Here is a 15,580-nt window from a genome sequence, read left to right as displayed (position 1 = left end):
ACATAAACTTCAAATTGTTTCTAAAGAACATCATAATCACCATGGAAATGTACACATGTACATGTAAATAGTAATAGTTTATATAACTTTGTTACATGTATTAACCTTAACGCCATTCACATGTTTTCTTGCAAATACCAAGATTTGATTCAAAAATGAAACGTTTATATCCTAGGTTGTCTATTACAATGTACAATGCATGTTAGTAAAATATCATGATGTGCCAGTTTAAAAGTTGCTATTGGTATATATTAGGACTTGCAAGATGTCAAACCATTGTACAACAGTGTTTCTGTAGAACTGCACATGTATCGGAACAGCTTGGACCAGATAGATCAATACAATGCTGACACTGGGGGGTAATGCCCTACACTGTACAAGTGTTACATTTTGTTTTGAAATAAAGTTGTTGAGCTTTTTTGATGTGAAATTAAATGCTTGTAAAGACATTAAAATAATGATTGCTAATATCATTGTATGGCTGTAAAATTGTTAATTTGTGAACAGATAGAGCTGAAAACAAATAAGATAGGTACATATGTATGCATGTAACTGAATAAACAAATTATTGTTACTGCTAAAATGATATCAATAAATCATGACAGAGTATAATAAATTGACAACAATCAAAAATTAGATCCAGCGATCAAAAGTCATTTTGATTCACTTCATATCATTGGACTACAAGTCCATGTACACTCTACCATAAGAGTAAGACTCATATTTGACAAAGACTACACCAAATCCACAGTAAATTTGTGGTAAATTTTGTAATTTGGAAAATGAGGTTTTTCCTTTTTGTTAGTGTTGACAGAGCTGATGTGAGCTGTTAAACCTGAACCCATAGGTCACAATAAACGCAAAAACCTGAACTCCCTAGGTCACAATAAACGCAAAAACCTGAACTCCCTAGGTCACAATAAAGAGCGGCTAAACCTGAACTCCCTAGGTCACAATAAAGAGCTGCTTAACCTGAACCCCCTAGGTCACAATAAAGAGCTGCTAAACCTGAACCCCCTGGTTCACAATAAAGAGCTGCTAATACCTGAACCCTCTACATGTGGGTCAATCAGCATCTCTACATCCAGAACACACAACTACAGTACGTGCAATTCTTTAACAAGACACAATGCTTATACATTTGTTTAAAAGTAGACGCGTGTTTGTACATGTAAATCTTATATAATATGTAGGGTTTATATGTACAAAAACATGTCTATTTTTTAACAAACCAATTGTATGAATTTAGCAATGCCAATAAAACAAGACCACAAACAATGAAATCTATGTGAAAAGAAAGTCCAACTTCATGGAAAAAATTTACAATACATGTATATGTACAGTGAAAATACAAAGTGGAAGGTAATGAACAGCAATGCCTAGAACCCCCACCCCGAACCATTGACAAAGTATTGTTGACCATCTATCTATTTTCTTCACATGTATTTCATTTTATAACTACATCCTAAACAGATAGAGTTTACTCAATCTACAGGCACAGCTATATATACACATGTACATGTACATTGTAACTCTAATTTAAAACATGGACTTCATGGAAATGTTTGTTTGGACTAGTTTTTGTTTTCTTTTAATCTCACTTCACATGCAAACATTATGCCTCATGAAGCCATTACAAAATTTGTTGTGTTATCGTCAGAACATCACATTTTAAGTCCTTCACTAGCCACGCCCATGTCATCCTACATATCACAGCCCTTCATTAAAATGAATATTACAGTAGATAAAAAGTATCAATAAAATGAAATCAACATAATTTTAAAAATCTACGTGATTTATTACATTTTGAAATTGTTGTTACCACACATCTACATGTACATCTCTTGCTTGTGTGAGGTAACTTGATCACAATGATTAAAAGATTATACCATACACTTCAAAACTAATCACTTTATCTTACCTGTTTGCCCTTAAAGATCAGGATCAAAGGTCAACCACCTGAAACTACCACATAATCTTTTTGCTGTATTTTCAAGGATGCCGCAACATTGGCACTGTAGCCATTATCGGATAATCTAACTTCTAAGTTATATCTAATATTACAGTGGCGAGATGAGGACAAGCTGCCCAACTTGCTATTTTATCAGAAAGAATCGGATAAAATCGATAATATCATCTAACTTCTAAGTTAGAGTCTAACATTAGAGTGGAGTGATAAAACTATGTTTGACACCTGGTCCCTTCCCATCAGTCTAATATTAGACTCTTAGTTAGAATTTAGACAACATTATCAATTTATCCAATATCGACCTTATCAATAATACGATTTTCTAATTTAGACAACTTAATAGACTGAAATTATCCGATAATGAATCTAATGATGTCACACCTTCATGGTATTTTCAGTGGCCATCAGTGGCTGAAGCATCTTGAAAACTTTGAAAGAAATTGAGTTCAAGGCCAAACAACAATACATACAATGTAATAAAATTACCATACACTCTACTAATGACATTGTGAACATACATGTATGGGATTTCAATAGGGTTTCTGGCAAGTAAGGCAGTGAAAGTCATTTTAAAAGCTAGTTGTCCTTCCTGAACTCTGAACTCTGAAAATCTTTCTGAGTACTATCTAACAAGAAATGACTAACATGATATTTGAAGTTAAAATCAAGCAATCTACCAAAACACAGCAGTCATTTTAATATCCTGGTACCTGTATGGTTTGATTTGATCAACATCGTATGACAATATTTGCATTGTTCACAATTCATTAAACACCACACGCACTCAGTGTACCATAACATGACTCTGGCCTTATACCTAGCCCTGAAACCCTTCTCTACATTTTGCATCTCTAAGAGGAGCCCATTCTCATGAATGAAGAACTCACTTACTCACTTCTATGGTCATGTGAATTTTAATGGCAGACATATACATGTAATATGTCACCGAGTCTAATTTTGACAAAAAAAACATTCTGTATCACACAACATCTACAAAAACATTTGGTAGATTACTGAGTAAATTACATTTGAGCTAACATTTGCAAAATCAGATTACATTTTTTGGGAAGGATAATGCTATAACCTGTAAGATAGTTTTCTTTGACCTCAACGGTAACCCATGGTTATAGTAAGGTAATTATACTTCTTCATTTGCCTGCACACCATAAATCTATCGCGATCAAAACTTCTGTTTTCGATTAATTTGCAAACTCTTGGCTTAACCCCTGACAGCTTTTCTGTCAACATTTAATCTTGCATGTAACTTATCACAGTGTCAATCATTCTTCTTTGTCACTGAGCTGAAACATTTGACCATGACATGTCCCTGAACTACAGACCTGCTCCATCAACAGCGCCCTCTATGACTGATGCCCCCAAACAGTGAGCCACTTGCAGCCAATCCATAATGACAGGAAACTATGAACAGGCAACTATCAAATCAAACACTACAAAACAAATGGATAACTTATCACAATAAGTTACAGCAGGACACCCTAAAACATTCATAGATTTTCACTATATGTAACTTTTCTTGACCTTTCCATGAACTTTATATAGGGATAATTCAGGAATCAAAATTCTTGTCTGTATGGTTTATTAATCCTAGATGCAAAGTTAAACCATTGAGCTGAGAGAAGGCTGCCATGGTCTAACACCCTTTCATGTTAACACTGGTCCACTAAGCTCTTTTCACAGTTACATAAGACAAACCTCAGTCCTGTTCAGTCTATTGTGTTTATCAATGTATTTTGCAAGCTGCAAAATTAACATAGACTAGCAACAGTACAGTTTAGTTTTCACAAATTAATAATAGCTGTTGTCCTTAAACAATCGTTACACTGGATCAGCGTTCTTCCCAGAGTAATCATAGAGTGGTGGCCACCATTTTGGGGTAAACAATAGAAACTCATTACCCAAACAATTACATTGTTACGAAAATTTGCCGCTACTCTACCAGAAAATCCTGGGGTGAACACTGTGGACATCACCTTAGTTTAGCATCATCATTTCACCGTAAAAAAACAACCAATGCACACTTTCTCAAAATATGAACATGAATGAACAGAGAAAACTTACAAGGTACATGTACAAGTATTTTTAAAAGTTTTTAATATTTGAGGGAGCGCTGCACCCAACACAGCATATTTTACTCAAAATCACTTTTTCGCAACTATTCATTCAATTTTAATTAATTTGTTAACCCAAGATTAAAATATTAGTTGGGTTGACCTTTTAGCTTGTCAAGCAATCGTAAGTTGTGTGATAAAAAAGTTAATTTATGCAAAAGCATGCAAATTATTCAATTTCCTGGCTTCTCTTTTCTCCCAATTTCAAAATTTCGGAAGAATTTAACTCCACTCTGGCTGGGTCAAAATTTTCCGAAATTTTCAAATTATGTTCTTTAAATGCTATGTAACAAAACGACTATTTTGTTTGGCAATAAATTTCTTACATTTTGAATAAGAGGTATTTTAATATTGCTAATCATGTTGTTTAATCACTTTTTTTGAGTGTCAGTCTTTCAACCCATGCCATTTTAGAATGAGGATAGTCATTTTTTTTCCTACATATTCTCTTGTTTCAAGTGAAATATTACATTTCAGAAAGTAGTATCAAGATTTTGACTTAAACTAATTTCTATGATTTATACCAAAACTGAGGTTTATTACCCCAAATATACACCCCTTCATCCTTAAAGTAAACTATTGCAACCATATTAAAATTAAGATTCTCTGCTTTTTGAAAAATTACAGTATGAGAGGGTTTCCTTGTCATCTGAGATGAGAAATATTGCATTTAGACAGTAGAGGAGGGGGAAGCCCCTCTTCTGTCTATAGTGGACCTTATCTGAACATGAACTGCAGCCAAATTCTTTGTTTGAAGTTTGCAGTTTCTCAATTCAAACACTAAATGATACTATGAAAGTTTATTCATCTAACTGAAGACATGAGTATCTGCAACAAAATATAGAATTATTTTCAACAAACTTGATTCAAGAACCTGTAATCATGTTGAAAGAATGTGAAAAATAAAACCCTCAGCATAACTTACTTGTACACAGCATACATGTAAGTAAAGAAAGCCATGGCACAATTTCAAGAATAATCTCACAAACTGGATAAGAAAGCCATTATCAATATCTTCAAGATTATAACTGATAGCAATGTATCACGGTTTATTCTGTATATCACCAAAGATATTACATGTATCTGATTCATCAGTTTCTGAATTCCATTATGCAATTTACTCGGTCCCCATTGGACAGTTGCTTGCAAAAATACGCTCACAATTTTTAATGGGAAAGCCCCTTTCTCAATCAGAAAGGTACCCAATCATTTCTAGGTTCTATGCTAATATCAGGTATATATAATTGTACTTGATCATTTGTATAATAAAGACAGGTGTCACTATCAACATACATGTACAACTGTATGAATCCTCAAATCCTTGCATGTCTTGCAGGGGTTTCATTAAGAGCCGGCAGCCGGCGAAATTGACCGGTTACTCTCACGATTTCGCCGGCTACTTTTTCGGAAATTTGAACTCTTTCATAGCTAAAATATTGTTTACCTTCTGAAATGATACGCACAGGTTTCACAAGCTGTGTAATCAAACTTTTCAACGGCTTTTATGTGAAACAAAATTTAGAAGACGAGCGACTACTACGATCGCCTTGTACTACGATGGAGCACGGTCTTGCGTATACTGCCGCAATAAAAATCGGAATTGCAACGGACGATTCTATTGGCTACCTGAATTGCTGATTCCTATGTGGTGACTTTTATATACGCCAATGAAAACGGGCATACTACACCTGTCGGCCGTCGTTAGCTCGACTCAAAATGGTCGATGAACAAATGAAGACAGAAGCGATCGCAAGGTCAGGCTTCGCTGTACGATCCTCGGTTTTGAAGTTGACCAAGAAACAAGAGAAGGATAATTACGTGGATTTAAACTGTTTTCGAAGGCAATGACCTGTTTTTTTTCTCACGAAAAAACTTTCCGATTACAGTTCGAATTTTAGTAAGCCGACGTGCGTTGCACTGCGGTAGGCTTAAATGTGAATGTATATAACCAGCTGGACGTATGATATGTAGTGCTTTTCGGTCTATCGAAGCCAATAAGAATGTCGCCCAGAGTGGTTAAAATACGATAAAACCTCTAAATTCACTTCAAAAACGGTCGTCAGGTTAAGTCCAAATGTGAGTTTCTGAACGTACAAATTTCCATATCCTATATCAAGGTTCTTACTTTGCATACCCATATAGTCAAATAACCTTGAGGGTCTTTGATTCTATTTGCGAAATATGGTAATGATTGTCAGTTTTTATCATTATTGTTAATGATATAACATATATAAATTATCCTTTTTACCTCCCCAGTGGTATAAAAGTTCTTCATCTGCAGATTTTCATACCCACATCATGGATCTTAATTTTAAGCATAACATTATACATTAATGAAAAGTTTCTCATTTACTGTGCTTAAAATGTGAGTGTTTCATCCAGGATGGCATCAACAAAGGGGATTTTCCCCCTTTACCAGACAATTTCGGGAGCATTCACTAGTTCATGTGTTCTATTTGTACCTCCAAGGTGTGACTGGCACCATTTCATTGGGGGGGGGGAGTGGTCCCCCTTGACAAATAAAGTGGGAGTGCCAACATTTCAACGGAGGGGTAATCCCATATCGCCATGTCCAGATGTAACACAGTATAATATCATCAAATTTATATCATTAATAACAGTGAATTATTATAGTTTACCTCCTAAGAGCATAGAGGCTCTAAAGACTTCAGTTTTCTTTGTTCAAAATATCGTCAACATTACCACATTTTATCATTTTTAATTATGAATTATCATATTTAGGCCTAATCTCCCAGGAAAAACTGTAAAAGTGAATTTTAGCTCATTTTTCAGGGTTTCCGGCCTTCGGACCCTCCCCCAACGACGACCGCTTTGTGGTCATGGCAGCTGCAAGCCGCCTACTTTTCCATTCTGGCCCCTACTTCAAAACTTAATGAAACCCCTGTCTTGAATGCGCATGACATTTCCAGGATTTGATGACTTGACTGATGATTTGCTTATTGAACTGGCTAAAAGTTTTTTCTAATTTGTTAAAGAGATAATATCTGAAAGTGTGCCCAACATGCACAGATGTGTATAAACACTACAAATAAATGTCCACTATACAAATGTACATGTATATGCTGTACAGAAAGCTGCTACTCTCAGAAACTGCAAACTTTGATGTATGGTATGGTACTGTAATACTTTATTTGATACCATGGCCAAAGCAAAAACAATTGTGAAGTTCCATTTACCCCGGCCTACCCTAATTTTTACTTGCCGACACTAAAATTTTAAAGCTACACACACATGTACATGTACATGTACATGTACATGTAAACATGGCAGTGAAAACGAAAACCCTGTGAAATCAGGTGAAAGACAAATCCATAACAACTTCAGTGAGCTCTACCACGTCATTCACCGTTTCACACTACAAACAAGCAACAAAGCGCCATGCAATGTCCATAGCGTGTATTCAATTTCATTCAGCGAATACGATCATCGCAAAGAACAGTCTTTCCTGGCTGCTCTTACCGGTAGTTACCTGCAGAATTTTGAACAAATTTTAGAGGAATGTCATACAGGATTTTCTTGTTGTGCAAGCCACTATCCATCTGGTGTTTATATTGCTGGGTTGTTGTTTGAAGTGCAACATGTCAATATCATTGTTGCATGTACTGCGCCTTGGTTCAGCGTATAAAGAATTTCAACGTAAAATATATTCATTCAATTTGTGAGTGATTGCAAAAAGATTTAAAATTTCTAAAGCTTGAAAACATGAAGGCAACTACCGAGGCAAACATGTTTCCAGTTCTTCAAAGATTTGTTGTATTTTGCAATAATTTGCTGCCATTTTGGCTGACAAGACACAGCATTGATTAATACCATTCATCCAACTAAATCAGGAATTGTGAGGTTCTTTCAGTACAAACTTCAACAATATGAATTATTGTAGGTTTGTGTTTCAGCTCAAACAATCCAAAACTTTTTGGGGAGCGAGTCAGTATATTACTAATTAGTGAATTTCAACATTGCTGTTCCAGTACAGTAATCATACAGTACATGTACATGTACATGTAGTCATAACAAAACAGTACTTGTTGGTAATCAAATTTGAAAAGAATATATATAAAGTCACATCATTTGAACACATTTTACTGTTGCTCTGAAAGGTAATTTTACCGACTAACATGATTATACACCCTTGTCATTATGACAAATAGTCTCCATATCATAACTATTTGTACTTTAATATACACAGGTACAACTAACATTGATGCATCATTCTGGTGACCGTGACTGTGATGATCGCCTTGAAATATGGCTCAGTGAAGACATTTTCCATATTTACTGTCTGTCCATTGCCATAACTTAACACATCCAACAGATTGGGCTATACTTGTCGATTTTTATGTTCCACTATAAATTTTGAGCTTAACTACTCTACATGTACAAAACAGTTGTACAGCATTTTCACAAATCCTCTAATTATGCTAGGAGTTTATACACGGGTAGCCGTTTATGTTCAGTAGTTGGTGAAAGCAAATGTCACAAGTTTTTGTTTATTTACATGTACAGTGTACATTGTATGAGATCAAACTGACATTTGAATCATCATTTTATCCAATAAAACCTGAACATTAGTCATTGATAAATGATTCAATTTTCTGTAAAGGAATTGTGATGACGTAGTTCAGTGATGATGGCTGTCAAGCACGTACATGTACATGTACATACAATAGTATTGTGTTGTGATATATGGGTAAAAACACTATCCAATCCAAAATATATTGTACAATACACGTGTGTAATATGGGGACTATAAACCACTATATTGTTTTGAACGAGTGCTACACTTGAAAATTCAGAAATAAAATATGGCAAACTAAAAAATGTCAACCAACCTATCCTAGATTGTATTATTAAGATGCATGTAGTCAGATTGACCACACAGTTTTTATTTATACAGCCAGATTGACATTACATTCAACCACCATGCTGATTTGGAAAGATAAACCAAAGTGAACTATGGCACTGTATTGACATGATAATAGAGACACAGGTATTTGTATGGTTGAGTCGAAAGAGATATTTCCTTTACTTTGGTAAACTAAAACACAACAAAAGATACACTTTCTACTTAAATATTAATGATAGAACTATTACGGCATACCGGGTTGACTCAGCATCATTCAAACAATAAACGTACACGTACATGGCCATACCAATATTATGCAATATGGTTTGGTATACAAGATAATGCGTCATCATGGTCTCTGCAGATGTACATGTATTGTACAAAATGCAGCAGCAGTCTTTGTTTGTTCGTTTGTTTGTTTGTTGATATACACTATCATAAACAGATCGGCAAATTGCTCCATACAATATTACATAATGGTTACCCTACCACACAGAGTAACCATGATCACAAGGACAATGAGGACTTAAATCTAATCAGTAAAATCACCATGGATACAACATCTTGCAGATAATTGGTATCATTCAACTTTTCAATCTCCTATTGCTATGGATACCATGTACAACTTTGACAAACGATTCTGGAACAATCTTGATGATTATATAATTTCAACTATCTAAAAAAGAATGTGCCTCAGGGACAGACATTTGGACTCTAACATTTCTACAATTCTTTTCTGATGTACCGCTTGTGGGGGCTCACTTTAAAGCTCTTGGAGAAAGTTTAGTTTTTCGAAAATCTAAAATTTTATTTTACCCCACAGAGTTAACACAAGGACGGCAGCCATCTTGAATTTCAAATATCGCAAAATGTTGGGTAATTTGTATCGCTAGTTCCAAACTTTGCATGGTGACCCCTGACTTTTATTCTTGATTTGGTAAGAGAATGGTTGAAAGTTTTATTTAGGAAAGTTTAAGCGAAAGTTTAAGTCTTTCACTTTCGAGGTGCATACTACCTAAAACTGCACAAAAGACAGAAGCTGACTGAACAGCAAACTCACATGCAGGTACTGTAGAGTGTAAGTATCAGCACAAATTCCAAATCTACAAGTGCACTACAGTATACACATATTGACTGGCCATGAGGGCAACAGCATACGTCTGTACCCCGAGGGACTGTGAGTTACCCCCAAAAACAGACTGTTTCCCGAGGCCATAGGCCGAAGTAAACAGTCTGTTTTGGGGGTTACTCACAGGCCCGAGGGGTTAAAGATGTACATGTATGCTGTTGCCCTCATGGCCAGTCAATATGTGTTTTGTAACACACCTCCTCCGTAGCCATGCATAAGAACGTACTATACATAAAACTTGTCGCATGTACGCCTACAATATGTTGGAGTGTTTCAGTAAGAAAACGTTTTTCCCAAAAGGATCTGCAAAGCGTTCAATACACCGTTGATTATAGTTTTTGTCCGTATCGAGTCCTTGTTGGACACCAAAGCATTCAATTCTTCTTCAGAAAGTAGGATTAACCGAGAAATTTCTCGACTATCGTTTCGATCGGCCGCAGACGACATCTTTGTTTACATTCCGGTCCGCGTTCGCGTCAATGTCGTTTTTGACGTCAGCGGGCACCATTTTTCGGAACTGATGCCTGGCAGGCAACAGTTCAAACAAATGATGCCTGATGACGTCGTTTACGTGGATCATCACAAAAAGAACGCATCCCACGTGACTATCAATTGGTGAATTAGAATACAGACTGCGGATGAGGTGTGTTACAATACCTTCCGACCAATTCTCAAAGCAATTTTACCAGTACACACATACCGTACATGTACTGTACTACATGTAAGCAGTGTCTTGTTGAATTTTTGACCACTTTCATAGTTCATACATTGCAAGTACGGTAGTTCATTTTCACCACTTGGTATTGCTTACATTTAGCAAGTATAATCTGATTTCAATATACAAATTGCCATTTTATATGAAACCCAGGATACATCGATACAGCAGACATTTCAGTGATAAATTCAGCAGCTTGGAAAGTTGTCACAGCAGAATGATACTGAAGCAGACAAAAGCTTCCCACTGATCCCATTAGTAACACTATTATTATACCATACACATGGCACACACCAAACTGCCAAAATATGACTGATAGACAAGTCTAGCTACGTCAATAAAATGTTTCTACACACACTCTATGTCTACCAAAGTTTTTTGTGTCAATGAGCCAGATGATGTGTTCCCATACATTTACACATTAACTGGTAAATTACATATCACTGCAACATACAGTATATATGCAGGTATATCCTAGTTGAGACTGGGCACACTGACACCTCATTATTAGAATCATTACAGACATTTTACATTATCACACTCATAAACCTCTTCCATTTGTACTCCCTACACCAAAAGTTCCCGAAATTTCCACAGTGAAAACTTCAATGTTTCATGTTTTTCCTTCTAACACAGTCAAATCACATTGCATTTCCATACAAAGAATACACCTACCATATGTATAAAACCAGTAAATATCCATAAGAAAAATCCATTATCAAATTTTAAACATTCATTTACATGTAGCTTAAATGTTGCTTTTTCTCATCATCATTTACCTGGTACACAATCTACCCCTGTTACTTTGCTCTTATAGCTCTTATTTTGATTTTTGTGCACAAATTCACACAACTACCGGTACATGTACATGAATATGTACATGTATATACATGTACCAGGGCTCCATCTACATGAAGGAAATTTTTGACTTGCAATTGAAATATTGCCGCCACAAGTGAGTACCTAAAAACTATAAACAATTGAATGAATGCATCACAAAGGTATGAAACAGTGAAATTTTAAAAGACAATATGACTTATTTGTAATAACTGGAATCAAAAACATCTTTCCAGGGTAAGCAACAGGGGCATTAAAAGCCTAACACAGTCACACTACATCATGTAACATGTCAAACTTCCTCATTACCTACACTGTACATGTATTTCAACAGTTTTGTCATGTTTTGGGGAAGCTGCTAATCATGATTTCACACTGTCAGATTTTCAAACATTGTACTTCTGTTTTGGGGAAAATTGAGGTCTTGTTTTCACATTCTCTTTGTTGCCTCACTCAGAAAAGCCAGAAAGCAATATCTTCTTTCTCTGTGGCATTATCAAACTACCAGTACACGTGTACTACCACATCTGATTTTTCTTCAACGTGAATACATGTAAATCATTAGACTTTACAAACATTAACAATAGCCATTATAATGACATGTTACTGAAAATTAGCACAGAAACTACCTAGTAACACTGACACCTGTAGACTGGCTTGCATTGCATTGGATTTTTACAAATTTCTCATTTATGACATCCCTGATCTAAATATTTCTCCTTTATGACAACCCTAACCTAGGGAAGATTCTATTCATCCGTGAGAGTGGGTCGGAGGTACGGAGGCAAGCGGACGAATAGAATCTAGGCTATCCCTAACCTCAATATTTTGAACATTTATCCAAATAATAATGTACTCTCCATATCGAAAGTATCACTTGACATTTAGCAATTTGCTGGGCCTATCCAGGAATTTCAATTCTTGTGTGAAGGTTATCTTCACTAATTTACGGCTTGCTGAGCTGAACAAATACTTTTTGTCTCCTTTTGCATTATCAGGATGAGTTATGATTTTTACTTTTTGTTCAAACTCAAATGGGCAAAGTAGCAGCATTGTTTAATTGTTTGTAAAGTGCAACATTTAGCAGTGATATGAGTACTGTATCTGCATTATTGAAGCAGGGACTCTAGACAAGGGTCTATGATTGAAGAGAGACCCTAGACAAGAGTCTATGATTGAAGCATAGACCCTAGACAAGGGTCTATGATTGAAGCATGGACCCCAGATAAGGGTCAGGTATTTAAATTGGTCCCCTTTCCTTTTTTCGCCATCCCACTATACATAGTGTAACAACAGTATGATAACAATTACAGGTTTGTCAAGCAGATGCTGTAAGTATGGTCGCTGTGATTTCCCTGCCATTCTTGAAGCAAGTCACATCATTATAATAATGATTTATATTATTTATTTATATAAATTTCATAAAAAATGATCAAATGCCTGATCTGTGTTAAACGATACTTTCCATTGCAGATGTGCTGATCAGATATATGGTTCAACTTGTGCAATTTTCAGCACAACCATGGCTGTAACTATTGGTTTGCAAGAAATGAAGAGTGTAGCTTTGGCGTTGCATAGGTCCTATTGATTTGTACAGTTACTGTTTGAACATGTAAACAGCTTTGTGACAGATGACTGCAATGTGTGATCCAGACATATTACATAACACCTTTGATCTACTTTACCCATACATCAGTTACACGTACACAAAGTTCATTTCATCATAAACAAAACTTCAATTGTTGAAAAGTTCAATGATGTAATCTTTTCAAAAATTAAATGCAAGGGGATAGCTACAGATACCGGTAGATCTACATTGTACATGTACATGGCAATAGATATCATGATTTTTTCTGGTATATTCAAGCATACATGTAGCAATAGATCAACATGTATGCATTGTATAGCAATAGATGGACATCTACATGGATAGCAAATGATCTACATGTACAGTATGATAATAGAGAAGTGGAATTCAAATGATCAAATTAACAGGAGATGTTATGGCTGCCTGGCCATAGACTCTCAAGGATCTATGGCCTGGCAGATGCAAGTCAGACTACATGTATTGGTTAATTTATTCTTTACATGGACATATTTTTGGTGAACCAATCTTTCGCCTTTTCCATTGAAATTTCAATCCACTGGAACAGTTCACTTTCAAGCTAAACTAATCAGACATAGACATTGTGAATATAAGTAGACCATCATACATGTAAGAATTTAAAGGCATGGTTCAGGCGCCAGATTGTCTTGCCAGGAAATTTACTTACGGTTCTAGATTACAATTTCAATGGAAAACAAAAGGCTATGACACCTTCATAATCCTCTTACAGACTAGACAAAACTTGATCCCTGGGATCAAGTTCCCTACCTGTAAGGTATTACATCTTTTTCTGCCATATTTTCCAAATTAATATCATTAAAAAGTTACTTTTATGCCCTGAGATTAAAATAAAGATCTGATTACAGTTTTGAATATTTAGCCTACCAGTAATGCTGATCAGACACTAGCCAATACTGAAAACATTCAGGTAAATTGGTAAAGATACCTATATCACACATGAATACAATCAGAAATTTACCATAATACAAACTGTTCTGATGAGTTTGCTCTTGGACAATGGCATTTTTGCATCCATAATGTTGTTTGCCATTCTGTCTTGGTTCTATTACCAGGCAATTTTTGTAATTGCTTTTATTTCAGTCTACAAATAGATTCTGCAAGGGCAGACGGCATATTGAAATCCAAAAATAAAAGGAATGCTAACATAGCGTGACTTGTGGGTTGAAGTTAAAGAGTACATGTAACATCTACTCATGTTAAAGTATGGTGGTATCTGAGATAAAAAACTGAGTTCGGATAGAGAAATTTCACACAATCTTTGTGAAATGTAATTATTAATGACCAGTTACAAAAAGGAAATTATGTCAGGGTTTATTGCCAGGGGAAATCTGAAAATGTGGGAATCTTCCAAGCTTATTCTCCATTGAAATAATTATTTGTGATGTACCAAACTGAAACTTATGTACCCAAACTGAAACAAATTGTTGCAGATAGCAACTGTCTACAGCCAAACAAGTAAGGATTGGGCAATTTACCATCATTTGTGATAAAACATTACAATCTGACATCCTGTTTTGTTCTGCCGGTAGGGAGGTGTATTTATTCCAAGGATATTTAAAGGAGCAATTATTCCAACGGTAGGGATAGTACACTTGTTCCCAGGGTAGGGAAGGTACACTTGTTCTCAGGGTAGGGAAGGTGCATTTGTTCCAAGGGTAGGGAACGGCCATTTGTTCGACATAGATGAGTAACAACATAAAAAAATACAACCTGTTTTTGCTGTCTCACACTACGCTAATATTCAAATTTGCATTTATCCATTGTTCATTAAAATTGCAGAATAAATGAAACTTTTCATTCTGTATTTTAGGATGTGCATCTGCATTTTATTATTTTAAAAATGGAATAAGATAGCAATCATGTCATAAAGTACAATCTTTAGACAATGAACATTTTTACTTGCCAACTTTGCAATTCATCATCAAAAACACAAATGTTACTAAAAGAAATGGAAATAAGTCATGTTTTGGTGAATATTTTCTTTTGTGTCATAACAGTACTACTACTACAGAGTACTAGTGACACTAGTAGTACTGACCAGATAACACCACTTGTTTAAGTTGTTATATGGCCAGTACGTCTTTCAGAACAACCCATCGTCAATCAAATCGAGTGTTCTTTCTGTGATACAAGAGAGTTTCCAAATGCTCGACTAGCACATGAGCAGACGATAACAGTCTACATACAGCACATTGCCAGTATATTACGTCACTGATGGTAGTTCACGTGTATGTACAGACGTTTAACGTGACCATACACTGTTAGCTCGGCTGAGCTGAGATTGCCATCGAATGCATTATTACTAGTATA

The 15,580-nt window shown here is 35.6% G+C and overlaps 1 protein-coding gene across 4 annotated transcripts in view; it reads right to left on the bottom strand.

The window, feature by feature from the left end:
* The window catches only part of LOC139152783 (SUN domain-containing ossification factor-like), a 50,980-nt gene that overhangs the window by 34,769 nt on the left and 631 nt on the right, over positions 1–15,580 (bottom strand). The gene's annotated exons all lie outside the window — the stretch shown is intronic.

Source organism: Ptychodera flava, chromosome 16 (assembly GCF_041260155.1).
Source record: "Ptychodera flava strain L36383 chromosome 16, AS_Pfla_20210202, whole genome shotgun sequence".
Lineage (NCBI taxonomy): Eukaryota > Metazoa > Hemichordata > Enteropneusta > Ptychoderidae > Ptychodera > Ptychodera flava.
This window is presented reverse-complemented; position numbering and strand designations above follow the sequence as displayed.